The sequence below is a fragment of the Otolemur garnettii genome, unplaced genomic scaffold (assembly GCF_000181295.1).
Source record: "Otolemur garnettii isolate 467f Iridium unplaced genomic scaffold, OtoGar3 scaffold00001, whole genome shotgun sequence".
NCBI classification, from domain to species: Eukaryota; Metazoa; Chordata; class Mammalia; order Primates; family Galagidae; genus Otolemur; species Otolemur garnettii.
In genome coordinates, this window is record NW_003852396.1 from 58,098,072 (window position 1) to 58,115,209 (window position 17,138).

The following is a 17,138-nucleotide window of genomic DNA, read 5'->3' on the forward strand; positions in this document are numbered from 1 at the left end:
TGGAGTCTAATAGTATCAGTTCAGTGCTGAAGCCATTTCCCCTGGACTTTTTTCAGGTTACATGCTTAAACCAGTTTGCAGCAGGAATTTTATCATCTGCATCTGAGTCTAAATCAATATAAAGAGGCATTGGTTACATTGTTGAGTTCTCAAATTGCTTCTGTTCACTATAATAGGAAGACCTATTACATGCCATGTGAGGACACAGAAAAGTATTTTTTAGAAAAGACCTATTATGATTATTGTCTTTATACCACATGCAAATTTCGCAATGTTCCCTCTGTTACAACCCAAACGCTACTCTTAAGTACTGTACGTGATTTTGTTATTGTAGCTGTTAGTCCTAAACAATTAGGCATGTGATTTTATTTTTTAAATACCTTACCAATTCTTCAATTTTTTCCTTTTTGTGCTAGTGTTCACTATGACAGGAATTCTGTAGTCAGAAGATAAATCAAGAAATTTATCTAAACTAGCCCTTGACCAGATAACAGCAGTGGTAGGCAAAATTCTAAAACTGGCCCTCAAGGACATCCTGCCTTAATCCCTGGAGCCTGTGAATATGAGATGCCACTCCCATGACTATGTTCTGGTGTATGTCACTGCTGACCATGAGATATTATCCAGGGGAGCATAATCCACTCCCACCAGTCCCTTTTAAAGCAACAAGTTTTCACCAACTGGTGGCAGTAGGTAAGGTCAGAGAGATTTAAAACAGATGAGAGAGTTGACATGCCATTGCTAGCTTTGAAAATAGAAGGAGCCGTCCACAAATAAGCCCTCTGGAGTGGGTGCTCACTTTACAGTGCTCTTGGGTTTTGTTCCACACATGTTCACTGTGACCTGGTAGCTTCCTTTTTCCTGCATGTGTGAGGGCAAAGGAACTTAAAATTAAAACTGACTTTATTGCAAAAAAGAAAAAAACTAAAGATGGAAGGAGCTATAGGCCAAGGAACATAGGTATCCTCTAGGCACTGAGGTGGCCCTGAGGGACAGCAAGAAAAGGGGGGCTGTTTTACAACAAGGAATTGAATTGGACCACCAAAGTGGAATAATTTGGAAGTTAATTGTGCCCCAGAGCCTCCAGATAAGAGTCCTGCCTCGCCAACACTTTAATTTCAGCCTTATAAAGCTTTAAGCAGGGAATCCAGTCAAGTCCATTTAGACTTCTGACCTACAGAACTGGGAGATAATACATGGATGCTTTTCTAAATTGGCAAATTTGTAGCATTTTGTTACACAGCAATAAATAACTAACACTGGCAGTTATTACTATAACAGCATGTGGTGCTAATGTTTTAGAACAATAATAACCTAATTATTGGGGCTTTCGTGATACAGTGAGAGAGATATTAGGTATATTTTTTGTTTAACCTTGGAACAATAAATCTATGGCATAGCCAGTAAATAACAATAAGTATTTAGCAAGACATATAGGTATAATAATATGAAACCTTATATCTCACATATACTCATACATATCTATTTGTAGTCTTACACACAAATGTACTTGTAATTGTGTGTGTATAGACTTCTGTGTAAAAAAGGAGCACTCCAATCTCACCACCACACGCACATGCAGCACGCTTTCCTGTGTGTATTTTTTATGAATAAAATGGGCAAAAGAATCTCAAATTTATGAATCTAATTTTTAATCTTTCTAGTCTTTTTACTAGATCTTTTTACTCTTTCAAGTTTCTACTTGTCTGACCTACTTTCTATACATAATATAAGGCAAAATATGCCCCCTCTCTCAAGTTTACTGAATTTGACCATGTTTTATTACTTTTAGGGAAAAATAGACTTCCAATGTAGGTTTCTAATTAGCTTATTCAGAAATTCCCAATTGGAAATATGCTAAATACATTTACCTATTGCTGTTAGAACCAGGAATTCATTGTATGGCCACTGTGTAGCTTACTCTTGCTCTCTTTCTTTCTTTCTTTTTTTTGAGACAGAGTCTTACTCTGTTGCCAGACTAGAGTCCCATAGTCTCAGCCTAGTTCACAGGAATGTCAAACTCCTGGGTTCAAGTGATCCTCCTGCCTCAGTGTCCCTAGTAGCTGGGACTATAAGTGCTTACTACAACACCCAGGTAATTTTTCTATTTTCAGTAGAGATGGGGTCTCGCTCTTGCTCAGACTGTTCTCAACTTCTGAGCTCCTGCCTCAGCCTCCCAGAGTGCTAGGATTATAGATGTGAGCCACTGCACCCAGCCTATAGCTTACTTTTTGAAAATGCTAGTATGAATTGTAATAATTTCCAAAAGTTGTATCTTACATAAATATGGTACAAAATCAAAACAGAAACTGGCATTGGTACAATCCATAGTGTTTATTCAGATGTCATTACTTACGTACTCACTAGTGTATGTGTGTATGTTTGTAGTGCCAAGCAATTTTATCACATATGTAACCACATCACAACCAAGACAACCAACTGTTCAATCATCACAAGATTTCCTTTATACCCACATGCATCCCCTCCCCACATCCCTAATCCCTGGAAACCACTAATCTGTTCTCTATCTCGATAATTTAATTATTTCATTCGTGTTACATAACTGGAATCATGTATTGCGTATCATTTTGAAATTGGCTTTTTTCACTCAGCATAATTTCACTGAGGTTCATCCAAAATTGTGTGTATCAGTAGTTTATTCCTTCGTAATGTTTAGTAGTATCCCATGTTAAACCAATCAGAGGAAAAGCGTTTTCATGTTTTATATGAAGACTTACCCAATAGCCTCAGTCATATTCAGAGATGTCTGCATCTTGACATGTATCAAATAAATGCCAAGGGATCTTACTTTTCCCAACTTATCTCTGAGCAGTGGAGATTTTTTTAAATGTCAAGTGTTCACTGCGGCAGAGATGGGTTCAATTATAACAGAGCTAGAATTATTTAAAAAAGAAAACTAAAAATTTTAAAAATTAACAATTCTCTCATCTTTCAGTGTCCTTATTAAGAAAGAAAAATGCTGCTATCTGTGAAATAAAGGGTACAAAAAATTTTGGTCTACGTTCTGATGAGAGCTTTCTGTTTAATATATGAGCTCACTTCAATAGGAATTGAAACAAATCCTAGGCTTTTGCTATGAGACAGGATACATGTATATAAAAAGATTTGTTCTCTTACTGACAGAGCTGCATGGCGGTTTTCACAAGGAAAAGCTTTACATAGTTATTTGTCACTGTTAAAGGAGCCTCCATTTCATAAATAAGAGATAACACTGTTTTCCTTTCATGAAATGTTCTTCTCTCTCCTTTCAAACCAAGTAAATCCCACTATCTGAACTTGGCTCTACAATGTCTTCCAAACATGTAGCCCTCTGTTCTTTTTCCAACTCAGGGCATTGTTAGGTGGTTCAACCTCATGTACCACTGTGTGGAAATTCTATTAGTGACTCTTTTTATTTAACATCTACCTTGTGTTCCAAATTTCTATCTGCTGCTATTTGACATTTTTCTTTTAAGAGCAAAAGAATAAACACATCTCAAAGTCCTATAACATGGTGCTTATTATACAAATTAAGGTTCACATTGAAGAATGATGATATGGACATATGTTTAATGTTAAGGAAACATGTTCACAGAAAAGCTTGATTCTATTAATGTATCATGAAACACAAAAAATTACTATATCCCCATTTTTGTAAATGTAACAATAAAACTATATATATTCAAATAAATAGAAAATAATAATAATCTAGGATTGTATATATTTTTCTCCTTTTATTCTGTTTGTTTTCCCAAAATTTTAGTGATAAGCATAAGTAATAAGAAACAATGAAAGTCCTTAAAATTTAAAGCTTTTTTGCCTTATCGCAACGACATTTCAATTTTCTCCAGAGCAGACTATCATTTATGTCTATACTCCAACATAGTGATAGAGGTGATTTGCTAGAACTTCCTTTACTCACAAACACTAAAACCACATTTTATAGCATGACTATCATCTGTCACCACAGTTATTCCATTGTGTATGTACATACATAGGCTGGAAAATTCCTTAAGGTATGAGGGCCTCAAGTGTCTTTTACCATGTAGTATAATCCTCTGCATCCATGAGAACTCAAAAATTACTTTTTCTTTTACAAAGAAAATTGGAATTGAAACCAAGGAGTTGGTTTTTTGAAAAAATAAATAAAATAGATAAACCTTTGGCCAGACTAACTAGAAACAAAAAAGTAAAATCTCTAGTAACCTCAACCAGAAATGATAAAGGGGAAATAACAACTGACGCCACAGAGACACAAGAGATCATCTCTGAATACTACCAGAAACTCTATGCCCAGAAATTTGACACTGTGAAGGAAATAGATCAATATTTGGAATCACACCCTCTCCCTAGACTTAGCCTGGAAGAAAGAGATCTCCTCACCAGACCAATTTCAAGCACTGAGATTAAAGAAACAATAAAAAATAACCCAACAAAAAAAAAATGTCCTGGTCTGGATGGCTTTACACCAGATAGAAACCTTCAAAGAAGAGCTTATTCCCATATTGCAGAAATTACTCCAAGAAATTGATAAAGAAGGAATCTTCCCCAACACATTTTACAAAGCAAACATCACCCTGATGCCAAAACCAAGAAAAGACCCAACTAAAAAGGAGAACTTCAGACCAATTTCACTAATGAATATAGATGCAAAAATTCTCAACAAAATCCCAGCCAATAGATTATACCTTATCATCAAAAAAGTCATACGTCATGATCAAGTAGATTTCATCCCAAGGATGCAAGACTGGTTTACTATACGCAAGTCCATAAACGCTATTCACCATATCACCATCACTAATCAGTAACCATGCAAGACTGGTTTTACTATACGCAAGTCCATAAACGCTATTCACCATAGAAGCAAAAACAAAGCCCATATGATCCTCTCAACAAATGCAGAAAAAGCATTTGATAAAATCCAGCATCCTTTTCTAATTAGAACACTGAAGAGTATAGGCATAGGTGGCACATTTCTGAAACTGACTGAAGCTATCTATGACAAACCCACACCTAATATCTTACTGAATGGAGTTAAACTGAAAGCTTTTCCACTTAGAACTGGAATCAGACAAGGTTGACCTCTGTTGCCATTACTACTCAACATAGTGCTGAAAGTTCTAGCCAATATATTAATCAAGACAAGGAAATAAAGGGCATCCAAATGGGAGCAGAGGAAGTCAAACTCTCCCTCTTTGCTGATAATATGATCTTTTACCTAGAAAACCCCAAAGACTCAACCATAAGACTCCTAGAAGTCTTCAAAAAATACAGTAATGTCTCAGGATATATAATCAATGCCCACAAGTCAATACCCTTTGTATACGCCAATAATAGTCAAGATAAGAGGCTAACTAAGGACACAACTTCCTTCACCATAGCCCCAAAGAAAATTAAATACCTAGGAATATACCTAACAAAAGAGGTGAAGGACCTCTATAAAGATAATTATGAAACCCTAAGAAAAGAAATAGCAGAGGACTTTAACAACATACCATGCTCATGGCTGAGAAGAATCAACATTGTTAAAATGTCTGTTCTTCCCAAAGCAATCTACCAATTCAATGCCATACCTATTAAAATACCAACATCGTATTTACAAGACTTGGAAAAAATGATTCTGCATTTTGTGTGGAACCAGAAAAAAAATCCATATAGCTAAGGCAGTTCTTAGTAATAAAAACAAAGCCAGGGGCATCAGCATACCAGATTTTAGGCTACACTACAAGATCACAGTGGTCAAGACAGCATGGTACTGGCACAAAAATAGAGATATGGACATTTGGAATCCAATAGAAAACCAGGAAATGAAACCAACAACCTATAACCACCTAATCATCAATAAACCTAACAAGAACATACACTGGGGGAAGACTCTCTATTCAATAAATGGTGCTGGGAGAAGTGGATATCCACATGTAAAAGACTGAAACTGGACCCACACTTCTCTCCACTCACAAAAATTGATTCAAGATGGATAAAAGACTTACATTTAAGGCATGAAATGATAAAAATACTCAAAGAAAGCATAGGAAAAACACTGGAAGATATGGGCCTGGGAAAAGACTTTAGGAAGAAGACTGCCATGGCAATTGCAATAACTAAAATAAACAAATGGGACTTAATTAAACTGAAAAACTTCTGTACAGCTAAGGAGACAACAACCAAAGCAAATAGACAACCTACACAATGGGAAAGGCTATTTGCATATTTGGAATCAGACAAAAGGATCTATAAAGAACTCAAATTACGCCACATGAAAAAAGCCAACAATCTCATTCATCAGTAGAGAAGAGAGATGAACAGAACCTTCTCTAAAGAAAACAGACGAATGGCTAGCAAACAGACGAAAATCTCAAAACTGCAGATGCTGGTGCGGATGTGGAGAGAAAGGAACACTTTTCCACTGCTGGTGGGACTGTAAACTAATGCAACCTTTTTTGGAAGGAAGTATGGAAAAACCTCAAAGAATCAACCTAGACTTCCCATTTGATCCTGCAATCCCCATTACTGGGCATCTATCCAGAAGGAAAAAAAAAAAACAAAAAACCCTTTTATTATAAAGACACTTGAACTAGACTATTTATCACAGCTCAATTTACAATTGCCAAAATGTGGAAACAGCCTAAATGCCTATCATATACCATGGAAAACTATTTGGCCATTAAAAACGGAGATTTTGCAGCATTTGTACTAACCTGGATGGAGGTGGAACACATTATTCTTAGTGAAGCACAGGAATGGAGAAGCATGAATCCTATTCAACTTTGGTATGAGGATAACTTATAATCACCTAATCTTTGATAAACCTCAACTTTGATATGTATTCAACTTTGATATGAGGACACTTAATGACATAGCAGGAGTTGGGTGAAGAGGAGAACAGAGAGAGAGAAGGAGGGAGGGGGTTGGGGGAAAGAAAAAACAAAAAGAAAGTAGTGACTAATTCTCACATAAATTGGATTTAATTTTGACCAAAGTACATTATTGAACAATAACTTTTCATTCAACTTGTTAATATGTTGTTTAGATATTGCATCTACATGTACAAGTGAAATATGTCTATAATTTCCCTTTATAATAATATATTTTTCTAATTTTAATATCAGGTATATCCAGATGTAGTAGAATGAATTTGAAGGATTTTTTTCTTTTTCTATTGTCTATAAGGTTTTGAGACTATTTTTTGAGACTTTGCAAAAAAAATAAAAAGAGTATTCCCGGAAATAATTCTCCTCACTATTTAGAGGCCTTTTTGGGAGGAGGTTTCTCTTTTACCATCAAAAGTTTTCATAATTCCAATAGCTGGCATTTCATGTGGTTTCTTTGTTTTCTTGCTAGAATTTTACCTTTTCATAATTTCAAGTTTAATTGTATCTGGATTGAGGCAGAATTTTGCTCATATGAAATACACATTGTTCTTTTTGATCATCCGTAGTCGATGTTATGATTCTCACAAATCCCGCAATCCTTTTGAGACTGAAGCATTCCTTCTCTCAGCTACTGGGACTACTGATAGTTGGCTGCTCTCTGCTGAGTTCTTCTCTGGAAATTGCCCCTGGCCAAAGAGAGTTGTCTCATTCAAGGTTTATGTTTGTGGGGCAGCAGATACCCAAAGACTGGCCATTGTCTCAATTCAGACATCTTTGAGGGGCTTTCCCAACTTCAGAGGTTCCTCAAGGGATCAACTGAGACATTTGTCGGGACTTTGATAGACTTTAACTTCTTGCTCTGTCTATCCTGCTTCATTCTTCCACTCTCACTGGTCCTCATCTGGCAGCACTGCCCAATACACTTCCTGCTTGTATATGTCTATCACAGAGTCTGCTCCCCAGGAAACCTACACTGCATTGTTACCACTGTATGTTATTTAATGTATATAACATTCTGTATGGAAAATATATTTCATTATCCTTGTGCTTAGACATAAAAATTAACTCATGTAATAAAATTTGTCATTTGTTTCAATAAAAAAATATAAAAAAATAATAAATGTGTATAACAGGTACCTTAACCTAAAATACCTTTTAATAAAATTTTAAAAATTAGATGTGCATAGCCTCCTCCCAATGAGATTTCAGATTCTTTAAAGGGCAGGAAGTTTTTGCATCTTTATGATATTTTGCCCTTCATAGTAATCCTAATAATAGCACATTATTATTGTCATAAGAGCTAGCATTTATTGAGCATTTACTATGTTTTGTGTGTTCCATGGATTCCCTCGCCTCTCACTCATAGAATGGACTAGATAGAGAATTATGGACAAAAAATAATGAGCACATGACAAACATACAAATGAAAACATGTCAGGAAAAAGTATTATCATTTGTATTGAAATAGATTAATTGACAGGTACTTGAATTATATGGTTATATGTACTATAACATACAAATCATTAGTCTATATTTTAATTTTCATGATTGCATTTAAATTTCACAGTGATCAATATTCTTCTTTTGTATATCAGGAAACTTAGTTTCAGTGATAATAAATATCTTGCTACAAATCACTCAATGAGCACTAATACTACTCTAACTGGGACTCCCATTGCTTTAGGTTAACAGAGATATCAATTAGGAAGTTATGGTATCTTTCTTAATCAGTAATTCATGAGTATTTATCAAATGAATAAATACATATAAAAATGAGAAATTAATACATATTACTATGAATTATCTCTCATGTGTTAGCAAATAATAGGAGAGAATACAACAAAGTAGGAGTTAAAGATTTAAATCCTGATACTAAGTTTACCAAAGTAAAATCTAGAAAATACAAGCTGGGTTGTCTCTGCACATCAGAATATTGGTGTATTGTTTTGTGTGTTCCATGGATTCCCTCACCTCTAACTCATAGAATGGACTAGATAGAGAATTATGGACAAAAAATAATGAGCACATGACAAACATACAAATGAAAACATGTCAGGAAAAAGTATTATCGTTTGTATTGAAATAGATTAATTGACAGGTACTTGAATTATATGGTTATATGTACTATAACATAACTTTTCTTAAATAACTTAAGTCAAAAGTCTTTACTTTTCAGAAGTATTTATAGAGACCATTTATTATCAGAGGTTGATAGTTGGTAATTCTGTTTTTAAAGTGTAATAATAATTCTAAAATTATTATTATATTTTTATTATGGTTAACTGTGTATTACATTTTAAAAATATATCAAAAATATAAATGAATGACTTAATGTTTTCAGAAAGAGAATAAAATGCTATTAGATGTACAGATTCATTCCTCTTATTTATTTGATAAACTTGTTTATAAATGTTATAAAATGGAAAAGAATAAAAATGGAAACTTAACAGACCATGAAGTCAAATAACCTCATGTTCAATAACATTTCCACAGCCTACGTTAGATTTTCACTAGTAAGGGCATGGAAAGACTTTTAACACTATGAACTCATGAAAATCATGGGCTTTTATATTCTAGTGTCCAACACAGTTTCTTGATGAAAGAAGGTCCTTTATAAATGTTTATAGGTTAAACAAATGCATTCTAGACTAGAATCAAAGATGGTAGCTACAGTGTAATTTATAAACTTGAAATATTGGAAAATGACCTAATTATTAAATAATAATAGAGGAATAATAAGGTAAATTATGGTAATATTATTAGCCATTAGAAACAAATACAAAATGTATACCTAAAAATATAATAATAGATGTTAAAAACTCAATGTCTCCATTTAGTAGCAGTTGAGAAAAAGCTGAAGGGAAAATTAATAAACTAAGAGAAAAGTCCAAAGAAACTATTCATATTAAATTATAAGAAGATAAAAGGTATAAAATATAAACAAATCATGAGATGCAGGGTGTATAATCATTCCTAAATTCTACTATATGCATCATCAGTACCCTTGCAGAGACAAGAGAAAGAATGGGGCTGAAGCAATATTTGAAGGAACGGTGACAGATAATTTTCCCAAAAATGGCAAGCCACAGATTCAGAAAGTCCTAAAACTCCCATATATTATAAACACAAAACAACAAAATAATACCACCAATAAAAACACCAAAGAAAATATTGTAAAAAACAAAGACAAAAAGAAAATCTTAAATTCATTCAGAGAAAAACAGCATTATTGCCTTCAAAGAAGCAATAATAGCTGACTTCCAATGGAAGGGAAAAAAAAGACAATGGAATGTTAGCTTCAATGTATTTCTGAGAGGGAAAAAAAGCTGATAACCCAGAATTTCATGTCAGTGAAAACATGAAAACAAAAAGTAAAATATAAATATTTTAAGACAAATAAAAATGAAGTTAATTCATGACCAGCAGACCTACACCTAAGAGAATATTAAAGGTATTACTAAAATAGAAAGAAAATTATTCTCAATGGAAGCCCAGAGATAAGAAAGAAATAAAGATCATTAGAAAGTATAATAATGTATACAAGTTTAAATGAATATTTACTATAGAATAATACTTATAATGTTTTGTGAGGTTTAAAATACACATACAATTAAAACATACCAGCATTTAGACAGAGATTAAGATTTGAAGATCCTTGAACAGCTTATTACATGGTAAAAACACTAATTCATATTAGCTGTGATAAGTCAAGGAAGCATGTATAATCTCTATAGTAACCACTTAAAAAATAATAAAAGAATGTATAACTACCCAGATAATTGGGAAGAAGAGAAATAATATAAAATAATAAATCCAAGAAAGGCAAGGAGAGAGAAAGAGAAAACAGAACACAGAATAGATGGAATGCATAAAAATGAAATATTAACATGTTAGATTTAAACCTCCAAAATACCAGTAATTACATTATAGGTAAATGGACTAAATACTTCAATTAAAAGACACAGACTGTCATACTGCATTAAAAAAATCGCTTTCATACAAAACACTCCAGTATTAAGTTTAAAAGTAAAAGGATACAAAAATATATTTACACTACCACTGACCAAAATGTTGGGACCACTATACTTAAATTAAACAAAGTAAAGTTTAAAAGGAGGGGGGACATTTCCTAAAAACATAACATTTAATTCACCAGAAAGATATAATTATTCTAAAATTTTGTGTGCCTAATAGTCTCAAATTATAGGAAAGAAAAATTCATAAAATTCAAAGGAGAAATGGACAAATACACACTTATAACATATTTTAACCATATCTCTCTCAGCAATTAATATAACAAGAAGATGAATCAGTAAGTACCTGTAAGATTTGAAAACACATTTATCAAACTTAATCTAATTAATGTATTCAGAATACTGCACCCCAAACTGCAGAATAACTATCCTTTTCAAGCAGATACAATCACTTATAAAATGGTCCATATGCTAGATGGGCCATCAAGCAAATCACAACAAATGTCAGACTTAAATTATACCAAAAATATACTCCAACCACAGTGAAATTAATTGAGAACATATAAACCTGAAATATTTCATATATTTAAAAATTAGGATATACACTTCTAAACAATGTATGGATAAAATATATATGTATAAATGGAAATGATAATGAAAATATAAAATATTAAAATTTGTGGAATGAAGCTAAAGCCATGCTTAGAGGTAAATTTATATCCTTAAATATATATACCAGAAGAAAAGAAAAGCTGAAAAATAACCAATGTCAATGGTTTCTGCAGAGGGTAAGATTTTAGGTAGATAAAAGGGTATTTCATCAAACAAACCAGCATGAGCCAAATACAGTAAGCCTGGACCTATCAAGCACAGGAAGATTCTGAGACATAAGACTGTATACAGTGGATCTGACAGGTGATGTTTCATTTAACTTAGTAAGGAAGGGGTAAACACTAAAGAATTACAAACAAATGAGTAAAATGTTCAAGGTCATATTGCACAAGCATAGGACCAGGGAGAAGTGTTCAGGATGAACAACCTTCTGTCTACAATAACACTCATCACTCTCTTTTCTCTCTTAATTGTAATGCCCTGTTTAATATCCCCTGTTTAATATCTCCTCTGTCAGATTCTATAGGGATAGCTCTGTGAGGCCAGAAGGGGTACCTGTCTTGTCAATACTACATTTTCAGCATCTAGGATACCCTACCATGGTGCTTACAACATAGAAAATACTCAAGAAATATTTCTGCATTAATAAAGGATGAGAGAAACAGGGACTGTAGAAATCAGTTAGAAAGCCATTGAAACAGCTGGGCTTAGTTCTGGATTGACATATAAGTAGTTCATAGAGTTATAGTTGTCCAGCAAACAGAAGGATCTAGAAATGTGCATATGAATGTTTAAGCTAGATGTTCTCTTCGTTGACTTATTTCTATTAATCATATGCTTAATTCATTTGCTTGTTCATTCATTCAACAATTTTATATTGAGTACCTACGATGTACCAGGTATATTCCGGCACTGGAAGTATAGATGTGAATAAAACAAAGTTCCTGGTGAAGTGGAGCTTACGTTTTAATTGGGCAATTCAGATAGGGACAAGTAACAATAAATGCCTTGAAGAAAAAATAAAGTAGAGAAATAGAGTGACAAGGTATTAGCATGACTCCATGTCTGAGAAACAGCTGTGAAGCCAAGGTGACTGGGGCAGAGGAAGACAAGGGAATGCTCATTAGAGGTACCTAATGAGCCTGGTAAAGTAGGACTATGTAGCATAAAGACTGGGGTTTCACTCTAAAGAAAATCAAAAGGCACTGAAGGATTTGAGCTAAGGACTCCCATGATCTGACTCATGAATATAAAGGTATCACTCCTTTTATGAAATGGCTCACATCTATAATCCCAGGATATTGGGAGGCCAAGGCAGGAGGATCAACTGAGGCCAGGAATTTGAACCTTAGCAACATAGTAAGACTCTGCCTCTACAAAATATAAGAAAAATTAACCAGGCATGGTGGTGCCTGCCTGTAGTCCCAGATACTCAGGAGGCTGAGGCAGGAGGATTGTGGGAGCCCAGGAGTCTGAGGTTTCAGTGAGTTGTGATCAAACCACTGCACCACTCCAGCCTGGGCAACAGAATCAGACCCTATCTCTAAAGAAATAGGATCACTCTGATCATCACATGGAGAATAAACTATAGGAAGATGAAGGTAAGACAACTTAGGAAGCTAACCTCTAGGTCATTTTGACTGCTTGCACTCACGTGTTATCCAAGTCCATATACTGTAACTTTATAATATCTCTACCACCTGGCTCTTTCTTTCCCAGTCACATTACCCAACCCAGGACTCATTACATACTGCTTTCGCTACTATAATACTAGACACGCTAGTTTAGGGGCTACCAGTTTGAAGAGGGAGGAGTAGGGGTTCCCAATCATCCTTTAAATAGTTTTATTACTGATACTGAATAGAGAAGAAAGATAAATAGTACATTATTAAAAATAGAAATTAAGTGGCACAGTTGAAGGGTTGGGTACATCGTGGCAGCAATTAAGAACAAAAATTAAAATGCTTACTTAAAAGTCCTTGATGATTTCTGAATTAATGCACATTTATAGATATGAACCTAATCCTTTAGAATGTTTGATTTTGAATTTGTTTCAAAGAAGCAGGTGCAAGTATATAATTTGTTCACTTTATTTTAATTCACAGACAACATATGGAAATTAATTTTCTGAATGTACCAAAACTCAGATGATAATATCAGCCAATACTAGGATATTTGACTTTTATATTAAAAACCAAAATTATATCTTCACATCTCTGGAATACACACTAATTTCATATTCTTAAATACAATGCTATATTCTTATATACAGGATAAAAAGCTAAAAGCAAATGCTCAAAGCTGAGCATCTTTAATAACTAAGAGAGGTAATGTAATCTAAAATGGGATTTTTATTCCTAGAAAGCATAATTGGATTTAATGAACATCAAAAGCAATTATGTTAACATTTACCATTATTGGTAGGAGTTCTAGAAATAAGAATTGGAGCTATGGCAATTTAAACAATTTACTTTCCTTAAAAAGACAGAGTCTGACTATTACCTACAAATTCACTTCTCTACAAAAATCATGTTGATATTTACCGAACAAAATGAGAGGAAGTCCAAAGCAAATAATAAGGTTACAGATTACCATAAGTGAATGCAAAACTATATAAATGACTTAATAGAACAAAAAATCATATGCTACTGAATAATCAAGAAAATCAGAGTATAACTCTCAATATTTAATATTTTTTACAATTTATAATTATACAGATTTGATTGTCATTTATCTGCATAAGATTTTCTCATTACCATTGATTTACCCTTTTTTGCAAGGCAGGAGACTATAACAGTTCCTTTAGCTAGCTAGTTAGTGCATCACAAATCTGTTACTAAGAGAGAAAAACCTTGAATACAGGAAAAAAAAGTCACTTCTTTCAAGCCTCTTTTCTTCTATTTTATCAGAATAAAAAAGGCCTTATAAAAATCAACCAATGCCGTATAATTTGAATTTATATTCTTTTGAATTGGTAAATAGAGTGAAAACCATACACTTTGCGTTTATTCCATGCCAAATGTAGCCAGACATAATTATAGCAAAGGAACTGATTTTACAGCAATTATAAAAATGTAAATAAGGCTTTAAAACTGACTCAGGAATTATATTTTATAAATGAAGCTTTGATTTTAATTTAAACAATTCTCCTAGGGCATGATATGCATTATTCAAAATGTTCTGCTTTCATTACTATTGAAATAGTACTTATACTTCAGGAAACCAGGGAACAGAAACACCTGTTTCTGATCAAATTACAGCTCCTAATAATTACAATAATTGTATTAGTAGACCAACTTCAAAATGTAAACATCACAATATATTTAAATTATTAGAGGTTTATTTACAAGTTATGAGTGTAAAATGTGAAATAAAATGTAATATAGCCTTACCTATTTTAGCCCAAATATTCTTACTAGTAAAGCATATATTAAGTGTCTACATTAAAAATGCTTTTCATAACATATTATTTTTTTCTTTTGCAAATATAATATTTAATTATTAAAATTTGGAAAACAAACCACAAAAAGTGTAACAGATTAGTAATGACTTGTCATATGTTGATATATTTCCTTCAAATCCCCTACCCATCTGATTGGCTATCTGTTTCTACTGTTACCTATATTAAATTAGGATAATACTAAATATTTTATAACTTGCTTTTTTATTAATATTAAAACTCATGAGTCATTTTAATAGAAAAAAATCAAAGGATTTTTAAATATATGTTCTTTTTAAAAAGAGTCAGGTACATGCCAAGTTGAGTCTTGAAGAGAAATGTCAGTGTGATCTGTGGCAGCTGCTGGCTTCCCTGGGAAGGAAGGGGCTGGTTAGGAGTACAGTAGCTAGCAAACCCCTCAGCGCTCCACAAAGTCACTAGTGGGAAAAGAACAAAGGCCTTTCCAATGCAGCTAACACAGATGTGCCCAAAGGCAAACTGTCAGAAACAGTTAAGATGACAGCTACTCACAGTTCATTATCTCCTTCTCACAGGTCACTGGGTGACAAGCTGGGTCAGCATGCTTTGTTGACTGTCCCAGTCCTTCCCCACCCCCTGTTCAATTTAAATAAGGGTAAAGGACTCCTTTAGATAAACTAACTAAACAGGCACATTCCAGATACTTCAAAATACCAGAATATGGCATTTATTTTACTTTGGACCAAGCTTAGCATTCAATGTACACATAACTTTATCCAAGCAAGGAGAGAAACACATTTCTAAACCTCATTGGTAGAAAGAGCAAAAACGTTTTGTTAAGCTGTGGCTAAAGCAAACAAGAAAATATAATCTACTGTGAGTTAGGAACCTTACAGGGAAGTCCTCATATAGTGAGAGTATTTTTTTCTTCAATGAAAAAATGAATCTTTCCATGCCACAAAAAAGAAAGGATCAACAAGCAGGTGGCTTTTCATAGTGTTTCAAATGTAAATTAAATGAAATGATTGTGTAGAAGGGAGAGTCTTGTTTGGGGTGATTATTTTAGAGAGAGCATGTATGAAAGCATGCATGTACACACATTTTAAGAGGGAAGGAAACAGAATCTTATCTACTGTGATCAATTGTAGGGAAGGACAGAGGAGAACTAGATAAATCTCTGTGACCTAAAGACAAGAAAAAAAGAGGTAGAAAGAATTGCTAGATCCTAAAACATAAACCCAGAAGAATGCTCACTAAGAAAAGGCCCCTGGATACTTTCTTATTAAAATCTCAAATATACTTGCCAGTCAATTCCTATTGGCTAAAAACACAAATCTAAACACAACTTTATTAAAAATTATTTTCTATCTCTACTTGTTTTTAGAACATCTTCATAACTACCACTTATTGAGTGCTTACTACCTTCCTGCAAATTTAAAGATACTTCATTTAATTCTAACAACTCAAATAGATATCACGGTATGTTAGCTGATATTAACCCGTTAACCACCTTTTTGGCAGGGAGGGGGGGTCTCACTTTTCCTTATACTATATGCCTTTCCTCCAACATTCAAGCATTAGATTGTATGGCCTCAGGAAAGAAACAGCAAAAGAATCCAAAAGCCAAATACCCAAGCCATCCAATGCTCTGTACCCTCACAGAAAACCTGTCCAAGCTGGAAAAGAGAGAAATCACAGGGACGTGACTTACCACTGGGGCCAGGCAAACACAGAGATCCCATATAGGGCTGAGGAATCTGACAGTCAATGTAACTGTGTCTTTTTCTTGAGTAGAGCTCAGAATAAGAGCCCAGGATAATGATAAGCCACAAAATACTCTCAAAAAGGGTAGAGAAGAAATGGAGTGAGTTTAGATAGGCCAACAACATCTGTACAATGAGTTCCCCAGCACACCTTGAGTTCCCATTTTAGATGAAAATATCAGACTATTGTGAAGAGACCTTTATTCTAATGGTATAGAAAGGCAGAGAGTGTACACAGGGGCCTGGCCATGTGGCTGTGCAGCCTTGTGGCCCTGCTGTGGAGCATCAGTTTGTTGAGAGCCCTGTGTATGATTGAAAAATAAGTAGCAGGGAAAAGAAGACTTGGAACCTAAATTTTCATACCACTCAGGACACTCCCATGCTCTGATATAGTGAGGTCCTAAATTTATTATTTACTTTGTCTGTATTCTATCTTCCAAATGAGTACAAAGAATTTGAGGTTTAAATAATAAGTTTTAAAGAGATAATAAATTGAACA

General features: G+C 33.9%; 1 protein-coding gene across 1 annotated transcript in view; it reads right to left on the reverse strand.

Annotated features, from left to right (window-relative positions):
- The window catches only part of LOC100953497, a 250,344-nt gene that overhangs the window by 153,260 nt on the left and 79,946 nt on the right, over positions 1–17,138 (reverse strand). The window lies entirely within an intron of this gene.